A 20908-nucleotide genomic window follows, 5' to 3' on the forward strand; every position below is an offset into this window, starting at 1 on the left:
CTGTATAATTAAAAGGATATGGAGGCATTGGAGAGACTGCAAAGAAGATTTACAAGGATGATATCAGAACTGCAAAGTTATAACTATCAAGAAAGGATGAAGAGGCTGGGTCCCTATCCTCTTGAAAATAGTAAGCTGATGGGTGACCTAATATGCATCTTTAGGGGGTGGGTAAGCTGGCAGGGGAATACGTAAAATGGCATAGATACCATGCCTGCTGCCCAACTGCTTCTGCCTGCACCACAATTTTACCAGTGACAAGAGAGGCATCGGAGGATCACCTACCCGTGGGCCAATTGAGACCCTTAATTGGCCTATTAAAGACCACCGAATGGCCCCATCCCATTGCCACTGGGATTTAACAAGTAGCGGAAGAGGCCTATGCCAAGTGCCCAGCCTGGCAGCTTTGACTGCATGGGCTGGTGGTGGGCAAAGGGTGGAGTGTCTCCTTAATGGGCCTGCTGGTGCCAGTGGAGGCCAGCCCCCTGCACCCCTCCCCACCAAGGTCTTCACCTCCCTGTGACCTCCTTTATCTCCAAACCTGTTCCCCCAGCACCCCCGCAAAGCTGCCCACTCCCTTGAGCCTGCCATCCTAGCCCTGGTAAGAACCCTCCCCTCACTTACCTTTAACACAGCTCTCTGGCTCCTCATGATCAGGGACCGGATGCAGTCCCAGCAATGGCCATCACTCCTGGTGGTGTTCATGGGACCAGAGAGCTGTGGCCATTTGATTGGCCAGCAGCTATCAGAGGCAGGACTTCATCCCCAGATAGGGGTGTAAATCCCAATTTAAACCAATTAATGCCTTCGCACCCTTTAGATCCCTGCAGAGCAACCCACAGGAGAGATAATGGACTCACCCCCGATTTTTTCGGCAGGGGGCAGGAACTCTAGCACACCAAAAAATCCAGCCCATAGATTCTATTTTATCTATATAAGTAACTGGATTGAAAAGTTTCAAATTCAGCTCACTTAAGACTTACTGCGATCAGAAAACAGGGACTTCCATCCAATTTAATTTGGATTGTATTGAAATTAACGTCTCCAAGGTGAAACAAGCCACTGCATTGCTCACCCCATTATATTAAATAGGAATTCACTGATGCCTAAGGTGGTGCGTGATAAAAGGTTACTTGGAAACATATTTACATTACTCAAACATTTTGAGTCACTGAAGGTTGAGGTTTAACTTTCAAAGCTTTAGATTTAAAAAACTCAAATGGCTGGATGCTGATAGATAGGAACATAGTTTCTTATTCAGTAAATGTGCCTTAAAATAAAACACTCTTTGCTTGCCTAAATAAATAGGAACTAGGGTGTTATTTTAGTTGAGCCATATCCAGTTCTTTGAATTAAGTTGCGGTTTTGAATGTTTGCAGTGTTGCTCAACTTGGCTTTAATAAAAGTAAAAGCTCGTCATACTTGATATTCCATTTCAACTTATATAAATATTTATTTCTGGCATGCAATTTTAAAGTTGTGCAAATATCATAGGAAAGCTTTCATTATCCTATAAAAGCTTCATTTTGTTACAACTCTGTTTAAAAGATATTTAATTGAAGTTTGCATGGCTCCACCTCACCAGTAGGACCTCACACACTGTGTGTGGTTGATCAGAAAACCACTGTGTGTGAGGCCCTGCTGGTGGTCTGGCAACTTAGAACATTCCTTCCAGTATCTGCTTTTCCTGCTGACATTAGGGTGAAAATCAAGACAGCCCCTGTGGGGATTGTAGGCATAAGCTGCAGAGACAGTTTGCTGTAGCTAGAAGACGTTTAGATCTTTTGCCAATCAGTCTTTAATATGGAAAGTTGCCCAGTGTTATGGCACAGCCGATGGTAAATGCTGAGTTGTTCAAATCCCAGAGGGAAACTGAAACAACTGCCACAACTTGTTTTGCAATTTGTATAAATTTTGAGATGTGTGCCTTGAATTCAATAGTAATATGACCACCAAGTCTTATAGGTTTCTTACAAAACTAAATTTAAACCTTAATTAATAGAAGAAATGATTTTGAATACATACATAGATCCAAAAATTACTACAATGATAACGCCTAAATCCTTAGTTAATCTAACTCCCAGTTACACTTCCATTAAGGCACAGGCAAAGAAACATGATACCCTGAACAATCCAATTCAAAGTGAGTTTTCTTAACTTCGGTACTTTGTAGACAGCAGCTTGAGGCATAGATGCTGAAGGCTTTTCACACTTGTTAGGTCTGAAACTGCCTACCCTTACACAGCCTTCGCTCCTTTATACATATTTTCCCTTTGAATGCAAATTCCCATTGTTTCACTATATCTTTGGACTTTACCTTTCTAATAATAAAAATCTCTCATAGTATTAATTTTACCAGTAATCTTTGGAAAAAATAAACACATTGTTTCTGAACTTCACCTGGATAGGTGACATATTTCACCCCTGCTTTGAAAACAATCTAGTGTGGTTTATTTAAAAATGCAAATGTCCTTTTACACTTTATATTCTAACCTTCCCCCATGTTTACTATGTTTACATCAAAGCCTTCAAAGCAGCTGCCTTTAATCCAATTAAGTCTTTCCCTCACACACACACACACACACAAACACACACACGCACACGCATATACCGCTATTTTACAATAAATTCCAATAACATTATTATACCTTCCTGACACCAGTATCTTATTTGGTGAGGAAGAATGAGGTTAGTATCTGTGCTCCCAGATGGGAACAAACAGTTCGATCCAGTACTCTTATTTCCCATTTTTACTGATGTTCATTTTAAGGTATCGGAGACCAGTTCGGACCAGTTTTCTTGTTTCCCAGTTTTTACTGTTTTTTTCCTTTGGGCTGGGCTCTCTTTCATTTTCTCCAAGTGTGCTTGCAATTTTAACAGTTTTTCCTGCCTTGGCATTTGACCAAATACTTGCTGGGCTGGTGGCATTACTGTTGGAATTCCCCAGGCCAGATTCATTCAAAGTAGTGTGGCATGCTAAATGAGCCTACATTTTAGTTATGAGCTTCCCCTTTTTGTTCAACAATCTGTCACTCAATCACAAATATTAGAATATTAGGCAGAACATAAAAGATAATGATCTTGAATGGGTGAATGGGATTTTGAGCAAGTAAGGACATGGACAGCAGAGTTTTGGATGAGCTCAAGTTTAGGGAGGGTGCAAGGTGGGAGACTAGCCAGGAGAATATTGGAATAGTCAAGCTTAGAGTAATAAAGGCATGAATGAGGGTTTCTAAAAGAATCAACAACAACTTGTGTCCAAGTCCATATGTGTGTGTGTATTATATATGTGTGTATATTTTATATATATGTATATATATGTGTGTGTGTGTGTGTGTGTGTATGTGCATGTGTGTTAAAGTAACAAAGTATTCCAAGCTGCTTCACAGGAGAGACATTGAGCCACACAATGAGACATTAGGACAAGTAATCAAGAGTGTGGATAAGAACTTAAGTTTTAAAAAGCATCTTAAAAGAGGAGAGAGGCAGAGAGTTTTAGAGTGGGAATTTCAGAATTTAGCACTTATGCAGCTGAAGGAATTGCAGGCAATGATGGAGAAATGAAAATCAGGAATATGCAGAATTGGAGAAGCACAGAGATCTTGGAATGTTATAGGGGTGGACGAGATTATAGAGATAGGGAGAGGTGTGAGCATGGAAGGATATGAAACCATGACAAAAATTTTAATAATCAAGGTATCCAATGTATGCCAGCGAGCAAACAGGTGATGGGTGAATGGGATTTTGAGTAAGTAAGGATATAAGCAGCAGAGATTTGGATGAGCTGAAGTTTAGTGAAAGTGCAAAGCAGGAGACTAGCCAGGAGAACATTGCAATAGTTGAGTCTAGCGGTAACAAAGGCATGAATGAGGGTTTCAGCAATGGCAGGAGGTAGAATTAAGCAGTCAAGGTGATGGAAAGATATGAAGTCAGAAATGTATCTCCTGACCAAACAAGTTGCTGAGTTTGTAAATGGCGTGGTTCAGCCTTGGGCTGCAGTCATGAAGAAGGGTAAAGATTTCTAATCTCCTGCCATAACTTTGGCCAGAATCCACCAGGAACCCTGGAAAAATGTGGCCATTTTTAATAATTTATGCCATCTCTCTAGGGTTCCACCAATCTTCTACCAGAGTAGCCTGCAGCAATCCCTTGTGAGTTTCTTCCATCTGCTTTAATCAGATCACATTCTATTTTCTTCAAAGGCCTTTCAGTATTTTGTGACTAAAGGTAGATCTTTTTGCTGTATATATTTAATGGTATAAATTGCACCCTTGATATATTTGTCTCATAATGTGTGCTTCAGTCTAAATTGCCTGAGAACTAATAATGCATTTAAATACTGGGTTAAATTGAATGATTTTCACCTTTAGGGCTCAGGTCTGTGACTTCAGATTTATGGAATAAGCCCTTCAGTGCTAAGATATCAGACACCTCAAATTAATTCTGTTAAACACTGGTTCAGCCTTAACTGGAATATTGCATCCAGTACTGGATGCCACGCTTTACGAAGGATGTGAAGGCATGAGAGAAAAGATTCATGAGAATGGTTCCAGGGATGAGGAACTTCAGTTACGTAGCAATGTTGGAGAACTTGGGACTGTTTTTTATTTATTTATTCTTTCATGGGATGTGGGCTTCACTGCCCACATTTATTGCCCATACCTGATAGCCCTTGAGAAGGTGGTAGTGCGCTGCTTTCTGAGTGCAACTTCACAGAGTGAGCAGCTGGGAGTTTGGTGAGTGAGTGAGGAAATTTTAAGGGTTAATCTCTTTTTAAAACCTAGTTTTGTTTGCATTTAGCATTTAACTTAAAATTACTGTTTAAGTTAAGTTTAAATTTCTTCCAGTCTTCAGCAGGGATAAACAAGCTCTCTACTAGAGAGCAGCTGTAAAAGTATTTAGTTAGTTAGGTAACTAGTATAATCTGGTTTCTGTAGAGTCCCGTCCAGGAGACAGGAAGAAAAATATACGTATCTACATCAGCCTGGCTACTTTGTAAAATTATTCTTTCTGATTTTCAAAATGGACAATTACTGGGTTGATAAAAATGGCTGGAGCTGACCACGTGCTGTTTTCTGGAAGATTCTAAGATGTTCCAATGGACAAAGGCTATCTCATCATCCTGGAATGTGACTTGTATGGCACAAACATTCTAGCCAAGCCAACACAAAGGATTCATAGACAATAAGTCTGCACCAACCAGCTATGGACAAAGGTAGGGCTATTTGTGACTCCTAATCTCCAATATTGCGCTAATGGCCCCATTACCTGATCCAGTTTCAACCAGGCACCTTGTTTGCTGAATAGTTTGACCCAAAATCCTCCTGTCACATGACTGAGGTTTGAGCTGTTTGAATCCCTTAATTGTACAGCTCTTGAATTTTATCTTCAGTCCCTGTTTGACCTCAGAAAAGAAGCAGGACTCCAGGCAAGCAGCCTGCCTCTGACTACCATTTTGTTATCCAGCAGGTGGTAGCAGAAACAGCTCTGTCCAGGCCCTCATCTACACTGTAAACTATTGGAATCTCAGAACGTCTATATTTGTGTCTTCAAGGCTAATTCATCACTACGTGCCTTCTTCCATCATGGAAGTCCTTGCTTCTGGAAAGTCGGAGCACCCTGCAACAGCTTCGACCTGCTAACCTCATAAAGAATGTATCACTGAACATTTGATTCTGGACTCTGGACTCATTTGAAACCACAACTCTTATTTTTATCATGGCCTTGGCCCTTATCCCTCTTTTATTGTATGAGTAAAAAAAGGGACAGACATTGCGAAACCCCTTTCTTGCATTGTGTGTGTGTATGTAAAATAAACTAACCCTCTTATTTTACCTTATCTCAAGTTTGTTGTGGGGCTATTAATAGAGGATTGGATAACTCCAAAATTGAAGGGTTGGTGAAAATACACCACCACTTATAAAAGGGGCAATCAAAAATCAAAAACACCTTCTGTTTACGGATGGGTAGTGAATGAAGAAATCAGGGTTGCTTAAGTTAATTCCTCTCCGGTTCTTAACAGTAGCAAAGCAGAGGTGACTCATCTGAGTCTCAACTAGCATAATTACAGGAGTCCCCATTGCGGCTTCCACTGAGTATGACTTCAGAGTGAGCAACTGGGAGTTTAGTGAGTGGGGGAGTTCAGTGAAGAGGGGAAGGAGGCACTCCTTTATTTTCTACCTTTTTCAGTCTCTAGTATTTGATTCTTACATTGGTGCAGCAGGTGAAACTGATTAATGAGTAACTGGTAAGTTATTCTACTTATTAGAGTCATAGAGTTATACAGCACAGAAACAGACCCTTCGGCCCATCATGTTTGCACCATCCATCAAGCACCTATCTATTCTAATCCCATTTTCCAGCACTTGGCCCGTAGCCCTGTATGCTATGGCATTTCAAGTGCTCATCTAAATACTTCCTAAATGTTGTGAGGGTTCTTGCCTCTATGACCCCCTCAGGCTGTATGTTCCACATTCATCACACTCTGGATGAAAAAATCTTTCCTCAAATCCCCTCTAAATCTCCTGCCCCTTACCTTAAATCTATTCCCCATGGTTTTGGCACCTTCACTAGGGGGAAAAGTTTTTTTCTATCTACCCTATCTATGCCCCTATAATTTTGTATACCTCTATCAGGTCCCTCCTCAGCCTTCTCTGCCCTAAGGAAAACAATCTTAGCCTATCCAGTCTCTCTTCATAGCTGAAATGCTCCAGCCCTGAAATAAATAGTTTGTAAATGTTAACGTAAATGGCAGGGCAGCTTGACCAAGTGGAATATGCATTTTGTATCATGTGGCAAGTCATGGGAACACCATGTGTCCTAGACAAACACATCTGCAGGAAGTGTCACCGGCTGCAGAAGCTTGAGCTCCAAGTTTCGGAACTAAAGAGGCAGCTGGAGTCACTGTGGTGCATCTGCAAGGCAGAGAACTACATGGATAGCCCATGTGAGATGGTCACACCGCAGGTTAGGGGCAAACTGGAAGAGAGGAAATGGGCGTCCCCAGGCACTCTTAGAGAACCAGGCAGGTAGTGCAGGAGCCCACTGAGTCTCCCTCACTCACTAACCAGTTTTTCACTTTGGAAACTGTTAAGCGTGATGGTTTCTCGGTGGAGTGCAGCAAGAGCTTTGGCATCATGGGTGACTCATCTGCAGAGGAAGGGAGAAAGAAGACTGGAAAGGCAATAGTGATAGGGGATTCATTAGTTAGGGGAACAGACAGGTGTTTCTGCAGATATAGACCTGACTCCAGGATGGCATGTTGCTGCCCTGGTGCCAGGGACAAGAATGCCACAAAGCAGCTGCAGGCCATTCTTCTGGGGATGGGTGAACAGCCAGAAGTCGTGATCCACATTGGCACCAACAACATAAATAGGAAGAGCGATAAGGTTCTGAAAGCAGCTTTTAAGGAGTTAGGAAAGAAATTAAAAAGCAGGACCTGAAGAGCAGTAACATCAGGATCGCTCCTAGTGCCACATGCTGGTGAGCATAGGAATAGGAGGATTGAGCAATCGAACATGTGGCTGGATAATTTGTATAGGAGGGAGGGTATCAGATTTTTAAGACACTGGGACCAATTCTGGGGCAGGTGGGATCTGTACAAGGTGGATGGGTTGCACCTTAGCAGGACTGGGGCTAACATTCTCGCAGAGAGATTTGCTAGAGCTGTTGGGGAGGGTTTAATCTAGATTGATAGGGGGAATGGGAACTTGAGAGGGAGCTTGGATTGGAGGGAAGAAAAACAGGTATCAGGAAGTAGAAAAGTAGTATGCAAAATTAGAAGGCAGACGAAGTGAAGGCAAGAATCAAATAGAATCAGAATGCGGAATAATGTTAAGAAGACAAAGTTAAAGGCACTCTATCTGAATGTATGCAGCATTTGCAACAAGGTAGATGATTTGAAGGCACAAATAGAGGTAAATGGGTATGATTTAATTGACATTACGGACACTGGTTACAGAGTGACCAAAAACGGGAAGTGAATATTTAGGGATATTTGTCATTTCGGAAGGACAGGCAAAATGGAAATGGAAGTGGGGTGGCACTGTTAATAAGATACGAAATCAGTACATTAGTGAGACAAGATAATAGATCATAGGATCAAAATGTAGAATCAGTTTGGGTGGAGCTAAGAAACAGCAAGGGGCAGTAAACATTGGTCGGAGTTGTTAATAGGTCAGCAAATATAGTGGTATCATTGGGCACGGTATAAATCAGAAATTAGAGATGCATGTAACATGGGTAATACAGCAATGGTGGGCGACTTCAATTTGGCATATAGGTTGGGTAAATCTAATTCAAACTAATGCTGTGGAGGATGGACTCCTGGCGTGTATAGAAGATAGCTTTCTGGAGTAGTACACTGAAGAACTAATTACGAATGAGGCTATTTTAGATTTAGCATTATGTAATGAGAAACGGCTAGTTAATAAGCTAGCTGTTAGGGAACATTTAAGAAATAGTGACCATAATATGATAAAGTTTTACACTAAGTTTGCTTATAAGTTTGGTCCAAACTAAGCCTAAGGATTGGAAAAAATTTAGAATCCAGCAAAGGAGAACCAAGAAACTGATATACAAAGGGAAAAGATAATATGAATGCAAGCTAGTGAGAAGCATAAAGGTGGACTGTAAAAGCTTCTTTAGGTAAATGAAAAGGAAAAGATCAGCAAGGACAAATGTGGATCCATTACAGACGGAGACAGGAGAATTTATAACAGAGAATAGGGGAATGGTGGAGAAACTAAACCATTATTTAGTGTCTGTCTTCACGGAGGAAAATACAGAAACTTTTCCAGAAATACTAGGGAACCAAGGGACTAGTGAAAATGAGGAACTGAAAGCAATTAGTATTAAGAGGTAGTAATCTAAAAATGAATTGGATTGAAGGTTGGTAAATCCGCGAGGCCTGACGAGATACATCCCAGAGTGAAGGACGTGACTACAGAGATGATGGATGCATTGATGGATATCTTTCAAAATTCTATAAAGTCAGGAAAGGTTCCTGCAGACTGGAAAGCAGCAAATGTAACCCCATTATTTAAGAAGGGAGGGAGAAAGAAAATGGAGGACAACAGACCTGTTAGTTTCAAATCAATAGTAGAGAAAATGTAAGAATTGAGACACTGGGGGGAAGTGGTGTCATAGTGGTATCATTGCTCAGCTAGTAATCCAGAGACCTGGGGCTAATTCTCTGGAGATCAGGGTTCAAATCCCACAATAACAGATAATGAAATTTGAATTGAGTAAATATCTGGATTTGAAAGTCTAATGATGACCATGAATTAATTGCCATTAGAAAACCAAGCAACAGCCTGACATGGTCATGCTCATGGAGTCATACCTAATGGACAATGCCTCAGACATCACCATTCCTGGGTACTTCCTTGTTATGTCATGGAAGATGATGTGTGCCAGGTGGATCAAATCCACACAGGAGAAATTTGATCACACAGTCACAATTGTTTTGCAATTTGTATTTTATTTTGAGATGCATGCCTTGAATTCAAAAGTATTGAAACTACCGCAGCTTCAGAGGTTTTTAGAAAATTAAATTAAATATTTATTAACAATAGAAAAGATTTCAAGCACATACATACGTCTACAAATTATTATTATAATAATAACTCCTAAAACCCCTAATTAATCTGACTGCCAGTTACACCTCCATTAAGGCAACAATAAAAAACAAATAGATTTAAACAGACCCAGGCAAAGCACACAATACCCTGGACAGTGAGTTTCAGAGTGAGTTTTCTCAGCGTTGGTTCCTGTAGGCAGCAACTTGATTCATAGAGGCTGGAGGCTTTTCACATTTGTTAGACCTTAGAATTCCTTCTCCTCTGATACATAGCCTCGTCTCCTTTATACATGTTTCCCATTTTGTAATGCAAATTCCATTGTTCCCATATCTTTTAGCAACTTTGCTTTTCAAATATTATAAATCTTTCACAGTAATAATTATATCAGTAATCATTGGGAAAAATAAATGCAATGTTTGGCTTAACTTCTTCTGGTTAAGTGTAACATCCTACCATCTCTTTGAAATTCAAACTAACTTAATTTACCTATAAATGCAAATGTTCCTTATGCCTCACATTCTAAAACTTCAGCCATGTTTACATACTCACCATTTCAAACCTAGCTGCTTGTTGTTAACTCAAAGCCTCCAGACCAGCTAACTCCAATTCAATTAAATCCCACACGCATGTACACACAGAGAATCCAAATCCCACTATTAACACACCTTTGCAATAAGTCACAATAATATTATGAAAACTATTATATTTTCATGGCACCCCCCTCTTTACGGGAAAATAAATCACTGTAATTTAAAAAGACTGCTTCATTTTCTTATAACCCATCTTACGTTACTTCCTATACTTATGTATAAACTCACACTATTTCATTACCAGTTGCATGAATTAACATAATATATATACAAATCCTTGGTATCAACTGAAATCATCCAATCCAGTGTCCAGGTTTTTAAGTGTCAAATTTTCCCTTTTGAGCTTCAAATTCTTGAGAATGCACCTGCAATTAAATTTTCTCGTCCAGCCATATGTATAATCTGTAGATTAAATGATTGCAGTAATAAACTCCATCTGAACAGCCTTGCACTTCTGTCTCAAAATTTGTCCAGAAACTTTAAAGGATTGTGGTTTCTTCATTTCAGTTTCATCTTCTTCTAACAGTACGGCCCCAATGTCTATATCATTTGCGTCAAGAGCCAACTTATGCCAACTTATGCTTGGCATAATTGGGTACTGCCAAAACTGGTGTAGTAATCAATACAGTTTTTAAAATGTCAAATGCCGTCTGACACTCCTGTATCCATTGAAACTTCTTGTTCTTTTTTAATAGTTCAGTCAGTGGAGCAACCACACTGCTAAAATTTGTTACAAATTTCAGGTGAAACCCACTCATGCCCATAAATCTCAAAGCTTTTCATTTTATTATAGGCACAGGGAAATCCATGACAGCTTTGACTTTCACATCTATCCGAACCACCTTACCATATCCAATGATATGGCCCAGATAAGTAACTTGCACTTTTGCAAATTCACTGTTAGCCAAGTTCATCACCAAATTAGCTACCTGAAATTGATAAAATGATTCTTCCAGATGTTGTAAATGCTCCTCCCACATTTGACTGAGAACTATCAAGTCATCAATATAAACAGCACAATTGCTCAGTCTTGCAATTACTTTGTTTGTCAGTCTTTGAAATGTTGCAGGTGCATTTTTCATAACAAACAACATGACTTTAAAATGATATAGTCCATCTGACATCACAAAAGCTGATAGCTCCTTTGCTCTCTCTGACAACGGTATTTGCCAATATCCTCTTAGCAAGTCAATCTTTGCAAGGTATATAATTTGATTGTCCCACTTTCTCGATGCAATCTTCCAACTGTGGCATAGGATATGAATCCGCTTTTGTCACTGCCTTCACTTTCGATAGTCCATACACCGCCTTTGGGTAGAATTTTTCTGTCAGCATGCACCCCAGGCCCAACATGCAAAATGACGTGCGGTGACGTTGGGCGTTGACATTAAGGTTAGCTGGCAGGCGAAAAGGCTAAGCAGCCTTCGTGTTTTTTGGGACGCCTCATCCACGAGCGGGATGAGGTTGCCTAAAGCTTTTATTGTAAATTTAAAAATTTTCATAAATATAAAAACATGTCCCATCTCATGTGACACAGTCACATGAGGGAACATGTTTAAATAAATTTTAAAACCTTTTATTTAATTTTTTGAATATCGATTCAATCTCCCTCAGGGAGATTGAAGCGCTCTTTCGCGCGCAAGCCAGTACTCTCTGTCTCTTTCCTTCATTCTCTCTTCCATTGCTAACTTTTCCCTCTGTAGATCAGGTTTTCGCATTTCCATTTCTTTTTGAAATAATCTCTCCTTTTCCCTTTTTTTTCTGCTGCTTCTAGTTCCAATTTTTTTCATTTCCAATTCTTTTTCCTTCTCGAGTTTTCCAATTCAAGTTTTTCCATTTCCTTTGCTTGTTCAAATTCAAGCCTCTTCATTTCTAACTGAAGTCTCACTACCTCGAGCTGTGACTCATTAGTGGCAGGTATCCCTTCCAACTTCAAATGCTGTGCTATCACTTCCACTATGTCTGCTTTCTTTGCCCCTACAGGTAGCTTCAACTGCAACTTGTCCGCCAACTCTGTTAACTTACCCTTAGATACGTTTTGTAACCAATCAGAGTTATACCTTCCAAAAAGGTTTTGGCCACAGGTTTTGCAGTCTTACCATTTAAAAAAAATTATCTCACACCAATTCCTGAATTCAAAGTGAGATTCACCAAATCCAAACCAATCAAGGAATTTCAAAAATATCCTGCAAAGAGCCCCCAATTTGTTATGACATGGCAGATGATGTGTGCCAGGTGGATCAAATCCACAAGGGAAACTTGATCACATGGTCACAACTGTTTTGCAGTTTGTATTTTATTTTGAGATGTGTGCCTTGAATTCAGAAGTAATAAGACTACCACAACTTCAGGGGTTTTTAGTCCCAGCAACAGTGGTGGCAAGGTGCTATACAGTAGGAAGAGAATTGCCCTGGGAATCCTCACCATAGATTCCGGATCCCATGAAGTCTCATGGCATCAGGTCAAACATGGGAAAGGAAACCTCCTGCTGGTTACCACATGCCACCCCACTTCAGCTGATGTATCAGCACTCCTCCATGTTGAAAACCACTTGGAGGAAGCACTGAGGGTGGCAAGGGCACAGAATGTGGGGAACTTCAATGTGCATCCCCAAGAGTGGTTCGGTAGCACCACTACTAACTGAACTGGCCAAGTCCTAAAGGACATAACTGCTAGACTGGGTCTGTGGCAGGTGGTGAGGGAACAAACAAAAGGGAAAAACATACTTGACCTCATCCTCACCAACCTGCCTGCTGCACATGTCCATGATAGTATCAGTAAGAGCAACCACTGTACAGTCATTGTGGAGACAAAGTTCCATCTTCATACTGAGGATACTTTCCATCATGTTGTGTGGCACTACCACCGTGCTAAACGGAATAGATTTCAAATGGATCTAGCACTCAAGACTGGGCATCCATGAAGTTCCGTGAGTCAACAGTAGCAGCAGAATTGTACTCAACCACAATCTGTAACTTCATGGCCCGGCATATCCCCCACTTAACCATTACTAACAAGCCAGGGGATCACTGGGGTTCAATAAAGAGTGCAGGAGGGCATGCTAGGAGCAGCATCAGGCATACCTAAAAATGAGGTGTCAACCTGGCGAAGATACAACACAGGGCTACTTGCATGCCAAACAGCATAAACAGCAAATGATAGACAGAGCTAAGCAATTCCACAATCAATCGATCTGATCTAAGCTCTGCAGTCCTGCCACATTCAGTCATGAATGGTGCCGGAAAATTAAACAACTCACTGGAGGAGGGGGTTCCACAAATATCCCCATCCTCAATGATGGAGGAGCCCAGCACATGAGTGCAAAAGTTAAGGCTGAAGCATTCGCAACGATCTTCAGCCGGAAGTGCCAAGTGGATGATCCATCTGAGCCTCCTTCTGAGGTCTCCAGCATCACAGATGCCAGTCTTTAGCCAATTCAATTCACTCCATGTGATATGAAGAAATGGCTGAAGGCAGTGGATATTGCAAAGGCTATGGGCCCTGACAACATTCCGGCAATAGTACTGAAGACTTTTGCTCCAGAACTTGCTGCGCCCCTAGACAATTTGCTTCAGTACAACTAAAACACTGGCATCTACCCAGAAATTAGGAAAATTGCCAGGTATGTCCTGTCCACAAAAAGCAGGACATATCCAACCTGGCCAATTACCTCCTCGATAGACCACTCTCAATCATTAGCAAATTGATGGAAGATGTCATTGATGTAGTGCAATCAAGCAGTACTTACTCAGCAATAACCTGTTCACTGATGCTCAGTTTGGGTTCCGCCAGGGCCACTCAGCTCCTGACCTCATTACAGCCTTGGTTCAAACATAGACAAAAGAGCTGAATGTTAGAGGTGAGGTGAAAGTGACTGCCCTTGACATCAAGGCAGCATTTGAACAAATGTGGCATCAAGGAGCCCGATCATGCGGGCTGCTTTGTTCTGGATGGTGTCAAGTTTCTTTATTGTTGTTGGAGCTGCACTCATCCAGGCAAATGGAGAGCATTCCATCACACTCCTGACTTGTGCCTTGTAGATGGTGGACAGGCTTTGGGGAGTCAGGGGGTGAGTTACTTGTCACAGAATTCCCAGCTCCTGACCTGGCCTTGTAGCCATAGTATTTATATGGCTAGTCCAGTTCAGCTTTTTGTCAATGGTAGCCCCCAAGATGTTAATAGTGGGGGATTCAACAATGGTAATGCCATTGAATGTCAAGGGGTGATTGTTAGATTCTCTCTTGCTGGAGATGGTCATTGCCTGACACTTGTGTGGTACGAATGTCCAGGCTCAGTCTCACAGATATCATGTGGAGGTTTCCTTCCCCATGTTTGACCTGATACCATGAGACTTCATGGGGTCTGAAGTAAATGTCGAGGACTCCCAGACCAACTCCCTCCCAACTGCATACCCTGTACCACAGCCTCTGCTGTGTCTACCTAGGGATGGTGATGCTGATGTCCATGAATATGACTAAGCCAGGCTGTTGCTTGACTAGTCTGTAACACAGCTCTCCCAATTTTGGCACAAGCCCCCAGATGTTAGTAAGGAGAAATTTGCAGGTTTGACAGGCTTGGTTGTGCCATTGTCATTTCTGGTGCCTGGGCCAATGCCAGGTTTTCTATGTGGAGAAGAGAAGGTTGAGAGGAGATTTGATAGAATTATTCAAAATTATGAGGGGTCTGGACATATAGCTGAGAGTAACTGTTCCCATTGGTGGAAGAATCAAGAACCAGATGCCACAGATTTAAGGTAATTGACAAAAGAAGCAATGGTGAAATGAGGAAAAACTTTTTAATGGAATGAGTGATTAGGGTCTGGAGCGCACTGTCTGAGAGTTGGTGGAGGCAGGGTCAACTAAGGCTTCCAAAAGGCAATTGGATCATTATCAGAAAGGGAAAAATTTGCAGGGCTACAGAGAAAACGCAGGGGAGGGGCACGAGGTGAACTGCTCCTTCTGAGGGCCAGCACAGGCATGACATAGCCTCCTTTTGTGCTGTAGTTATTCTATGATTCGATGCTAAATAACCAATCAGAATTGATTCCATGCTGGGCCATTCTGAGCTAAAATACATTTGCCAGAAATTTTCTTTGAAACCATATTTCTTTTCATGTCATATTAATTTTCCAAGTTCAAGATACTTAATTCTGTTCAGAAGCCTGACTCAGACAACCACCATCACTAAATATTGTATATTTATGTCTCGCTTACATTCCAGACATATCTCTACTCTTTGGCATTCTTTAAAGCCAGCTCATTGGTCTTTTGCCAAATACAGGAAGGTTATTCTTCCTGCTCTGCTCTGCCTTTCGCTGTAGATTTTTTTTTGGTCAACAGGGAATTGTTAATGCCAGAATACAAAGTTTATTTTTCTGAGATTTTCAGTCAGAACGAACCATTGGCTGATACAAACTGTGAATGGAATTAGAAAGCTTTCCTTTGACCTTCTGTAAATGGATACAGATGTAAATGTCACATTTTGTTGGCTCGCCGTTTCTAGTTCTTTCAGATTTACTAGAGAATCTGGTGGAGAGCTAACAAATTCGTGTTATTCATTTTGATTCCTGATCCAAAGGTAGAGCTCGTGAGTACAACACTAACGGTATTTATGATAACTTCACCTTTTCAAGGAACCTTTACCTTGTACTCTTTTTAAAGTTTGACAGTAACTTTTTGTGGGGAATGTTAGAAGTTTCTGAATCTCTCTGAAAAAAGTGGTTGATAGTCATGATGACTATTTTAAACTGCAGTATTCTCTGTTAGGTATTACAGGTCAGGTCCATAATGGTTTCTAACTTTCTACTTACTTCTCTTTGTCACAATGTCTTAACATATGTGTTGTATTAAATATATAAAGTCCGAGATGAAAATTAGATTTTGAGTGCACTCTAAAGAATATTGTACATCAGATCATAAAGAATGATTAAGAAAATATGTACAAATACTGACCACTGTGGTTAATTGCTCAAATCATTAGCTTAGAAACTACAATGTGATCAGTGGTGATTTTTTAATGCTAAAGCAGAAATATGTGGGCTTTACTACACACACAAGAATATTTTTGTAGCTAGAAAAGGAATGTAGCTAAGAAATTGTAGTCTTTGAAGTTACAAATAGACTCAAATGCAATCAAGTCAATAGCTTTACAGACAGCAATGGTGTTCATTGTGGCATCAAAGAGTAAAATACTTTGTGCTGTTGCACAGATCATAGGAAATAAGGTCTTTTGGATTCTAATTTTATCTTGGAAGAATCTATTATGGGATTAACCCGAATTAAATCAGTTGGTACTGTGATTCAAGAAGTATTATCATTGTTTTAACTGAATTCTATGACCAGAATTTTACGTCCCATTGGTGGGCGCGTGCCCAACCCTTCGGCCGCGAAGTAGCGCGAGATAACTTTGGGCCAGCGTCATCGCGTGCTTGTGCGATATCTCACTCAGGTGCGCATGGCAGTCAGGAGCGTGCTCGCTGACAATTCAGCGGGCAATTAAGGAGGCAATTGAAAGTGATTTTTCATGGCCCATCCATTTTTACAGTTGGCAGGCGTGGCAATCGGCCAAGTGGCCTTTACAATTTTATTCAAACCTCGATCCAGGGCGAGATGAAATCTCCGTGGGGAAATAAAATAAAAAGAGATAGCTGGGGACAGGTTTTTTATGAAGTATGCTTCCAGGTGCTTGATTGTGCTGCATGCATATATTGCAGCATTCTTGTTGTTTCGTTTATTCTGTGGAGGTCTGCAGCTCCCTGAGGCAGCTGTCTGGGGAGCTCAGCACCCGCGGTGACCCGGCAGTGCTGAGCCTTTCTCAGGGCGTGTTTCATGCTGGCTGGCCATTAATTGGCCAGCCAGTGTGAAATTGCGGTCGGGGGCTGATCGCTATCAGGGGCCCATTTCCCATCCACTCCTGGGCCCGCCGATTGTGCACACCCGACAAGCGAAAGACTCAGGCCCATATCTCAGAGCTAAACCTGCCAAGATGATTAGTTACAATTATTTACAGAATTACCACTAGCAATAATCAAAGCTTTTCAGATGAGAATTTTCTTCCAGCTGAGAAAGGTCTGTGTTAATAGGAAATTGAAAGTGCAGTTCTGTAGTTACTTAAATTTTAATATAATTATCATTGAAAGATACAACATGGAAGAAAAACATTCAGACCATTGCGCCTATGCCAGCTCTTTGGCAGAGCTGTCCAATTAAGTCCACTCTCCTCTTTCCCTGTAACTCTGTAAATGATTTCCCTTCAAATATTTATCAAATTTTCTTTTGGAAGTTCCTTTTGGATAGGCTTCCACCGTCCTATCAGGCACTGCATTCCAGGTCATAATAACCCTCTGTGTAAAGAATGTTTCCTCATGCCAGCCTTGGTTCATTCACTAATTATCTGAAATCTGTGCCCTCTGGCATTTGTCCCTTCTGCTACTAGAAACTGTTTTGCCTTATTTATCAGAACCATTCATGATTTTGGACACTGCTATGAAAACTCCTTTTAGCCTTTGTGGCCTAAGGACAACAACAGCAGCTCCTTCAGTCTCTCCATGGTACCATTCTAGTATACTAGCCAGGAATACAAAAACAGCCTGTAAGAGCTTTGTCAAGCATATAAAAGTAGAAAAATAGCTAAAGTAAGCAGTCATCCCTTTGAGGCAGAGGCAGGAGAAATTATCATGGGGAGTGAGGAAATAGTAGAGACATTTAATGAATATTTTGTGTTTGCCTTCACAGTAGAAGACACAAGTTACATATCATAAATAGAGGGCAACCTAGGGGCTAAAAGAGTGAGGAAATTAAGGTAATTAATATCAGCAGAGAAAAAGTACTGGAGAAACTCAAGGGACTAAAATCCGACATCCACAGGATCTAATGGCCTGCATTCTAGTCTTTTAAAAGAGATAGCTACAGAGAGAGCGGATGCACTGGTTATGATTTTCCAAAATTCCCTATATTCTAGAATGTAGATTCAAAGTTAGCAAATGTAACATTGCTATTCAAGAAAAGGGGAGGGAAATAGGGAACTACAGGCCAATTAGCCTGACATCAGTTGTTGGGAAAACACTGGAATCTCTTATTAAGCAAATCTTAATAATGCACTGAGAACATCATAGCATTATCAAAATCATCATGGTTTACAGAAGAGATATCATGTTTGACAAATTTAATGGAGTGTTTTGAGAATGCAACTAGCGGAGTAGATAAAGGGGAAATAGTAGATGTAGTGTACTTGGATTTCTAAAAGGATTCATTAAGGTGCCTCACAAAAGGTTAATATGCAAGATAAGGGATAGGGCTCATGGCGTTGAGGGTAATATGAAAGCATGGATAGACAATTGGTTAGCGGACAGGAAGCGAAGAATAGGGATAAATGGGGCATTTTCAAGTTGGCAGACTGTAACTAGTGTAGATGCCGCAAGGGTCCATGCTGGAATCTCAGCTATTTACAGTTAATGTTAATGACTTACGCAAAGAAACAGAGAGTATTGTATCTAAGTTTACTGATGATACAAAGCTAGATGGGAATGCCTGCTGTGAGGAGGACACAAAGAGGCTGCAAAGAGATATAGACAGGTTAAGTGAGCAGGCAACAAGGTGGCAGATGGAGTATAATGTGAAGCAATGTGAAGTTATTTGGTAGTAAGAATAGGAAAGCAGAATATTTTTAAAAGGCATGAAACTTGTAAATGTTGAAGTTTAGAGGGTCTTGGATGTACCTGTACAATGGATACAAAAAGTTAGAGATACAGCAAGCAATTAGGAAAGCAAATAGCATGTTGACCTTTATTGCAAAAGGATTGAGAACAAGAATAAAGAAGTATTGCTACAACTGTGCAGGGCATTGTTGAGACTACACCTAGGGTACAGTGTGCAGTTTTGGTCTCCATATGTAAAGAAGGATTTACTTGCTTTGGAGGCAGTATGGCAAAGGTTAACTAGATTGGTTCCTGGGATGAGAGATTTGTCCTATGATGAGAGGCTGAGTAAATTGGGTCTATATTCTCTGGAGTTCAGAAGAATGAAAAATGACCTCATTGAAACATACAAGATTGTGAAGGCGGTATGTTTATCTCTTTCCCCTTTTTTACACAGGCGTGTAACATGTGCAATCCTCCAGTCTTTTAGCAGTACCCCCAATAGCCAAGCAGAATTGGATAATTGTGGCCACAGCCTCCATGATTTTCTCCTTTACTTCTCTCGGTAATCTAGTTGTATCCCATTCGAACCAGGTGATATTGCTACTTTGAAAATTACCAAACTTTTAAGTATCTCACTTTTATTTTTCTTGAATCTAATTTCTCTACTGTCTCCTCCTCGACTGTTAAATAGGCAGCATCCTCTCCTCTAGTGAAGACAGGTGCAAAATACTCATTTAGTACCTCAGCCTCTGCTTTAATAAGAATATCTCCCTGGTCCCTGATCAGCTCCACCGTTCCTTTGGCTACATTTTGCGTTTATAAAGACTTTTGGGTTCCCCTTTATGTTAACCACTAATCAATTCTCATGTTTCCTCTTTGCTGCTCTTATTCTTTTTTTAGACCTGTATTTTCTACATTTAACTTGGTTTTCTACTTTATTATGAACCTTACAATTGCCTTAAACCTCCTTTTTCTGTTTCTTTTTAACTTCTATATCTTTAGTCATCAAGAGGCTCTAGCTTTGGGTTCCCTTCCTTTCTCCATCGTGGGGATGTATCTATTTATACCTCCTCCCTCTTGAAGGCCTCGATTGTTCAATTACTCTTTTGCCTATCACTTTTTGATTCCAATCTACCTGGGCCAGATCCCGTTTCAATTCACTGAAGTTAGCCCTCCTCCTCTTAAGTATTTTTGAGTTTAACTTTACCTTTTCTATAACACTTCTAAACCTGATGATATTATGTTCACTGTTCCTCAAGTGCTCTCTCACTGAAACATTCTCCACTTGCCTCACTTTGTTCTGCATTGGGCTGGAAACTAGTCTCTGTACCCCAGAAGTACCTCAGGAGATGCGCTAGGTGACCCCCGGAAGTCCCCATGTAAGGACTGCACAGTCATTGCCCAGATGTTCAAACTCCCGATGGGCAATTACCCTGTACTGGGAACCATCCGATTTAAATCGGAGACTTCAGACGGTTGCGATTGTACATATGAATTTAGGAAACAAGGAGCAGGAGTAGGCCATTCAGCTCCTCGAGCCTGTTCCTTCATTTAATAAGATCATGGCTGATCACATAGTAACCTGAAATTTATATCCCACCTACTGCTGATAAACACAAACAAATTTTTTTACCAGAATAGTTACCCAGGAAAGGTTAGAAGAATTAAAACCATTTCTAGTTCCTAGGTAACCATAGCTATACCACTGGACCCCCTGCAACTACCGCCCCACCCCCGACAATCCTCCCAAATACCCGACTACACCCCTCCACACACCCTAACTACCCTCACCCTCCAACTACACGCCGAAACCCCTAACCACCCCCCCAACCCTCTCCCGACTATAACCGAGGAGTGGCAATCTGACTGTTATTGCCACTCTTCGAAAGTTCTGATCCATTGTGATCAAAAAAGTTGTTATGGACAAAGAAATAGACAAGTTGCAAAATAATGTTTTGGATTGGAGGAGAGCGGATTTTAGTAAAATAAGGCAGGATCTGGCCAAGGTAGACTGGGAACAGTTATTTGTGGGGAAATCTACAGAGGAGCAGTGGGGGGCATTCAAAAAGGAAATGGGGAGGGTACAGGCTCAACATGTT

General features: G+C 40.9%; 1 protein-coding gene across 2 annotated transcripts in view; it reads left to right on the forward strand.

Annotated features, from left to right (window-relative positions):
- Positions 1 to 15490: 15490 nt before the first annotated feature.
- LOC144680838 (four and a half LIM domains protein 2-like) overlaps positions 15491 to 20908 on the forward strand; it is a 100868-nt gene continuing 95450 nt past the window's right edge. Inside the window, exon 1 of one of the 2 annotated variants that reach the window (XM_078542285.1) lies at positions 15491 to 15748. The gene's annotated coding sequence lies outside the window, so the exon portion shown is untranslated. Of the gene's footprint in view, positions 15758 to 20908 lie in introns of both variants that reach the window. The other variant, XM_078542284.1, reaches the window with a different exon arrangement.

Source organism: Cetorhinus maximus, chromosome 5 (assembly GCF_964194155.1).
Source record: "Cetorhinus maximus chromosome 5, sCetMax3.hap1.1, whole genome shotgun sequence".
In the NCBI taxonomy this organism is placed as follows: Eukaryota; Metazoa; Chordata; class Chondrichthyes; order Lamniformes; family Cetorhinidae; genus Cetorhinus; species Cetorhinus maximus.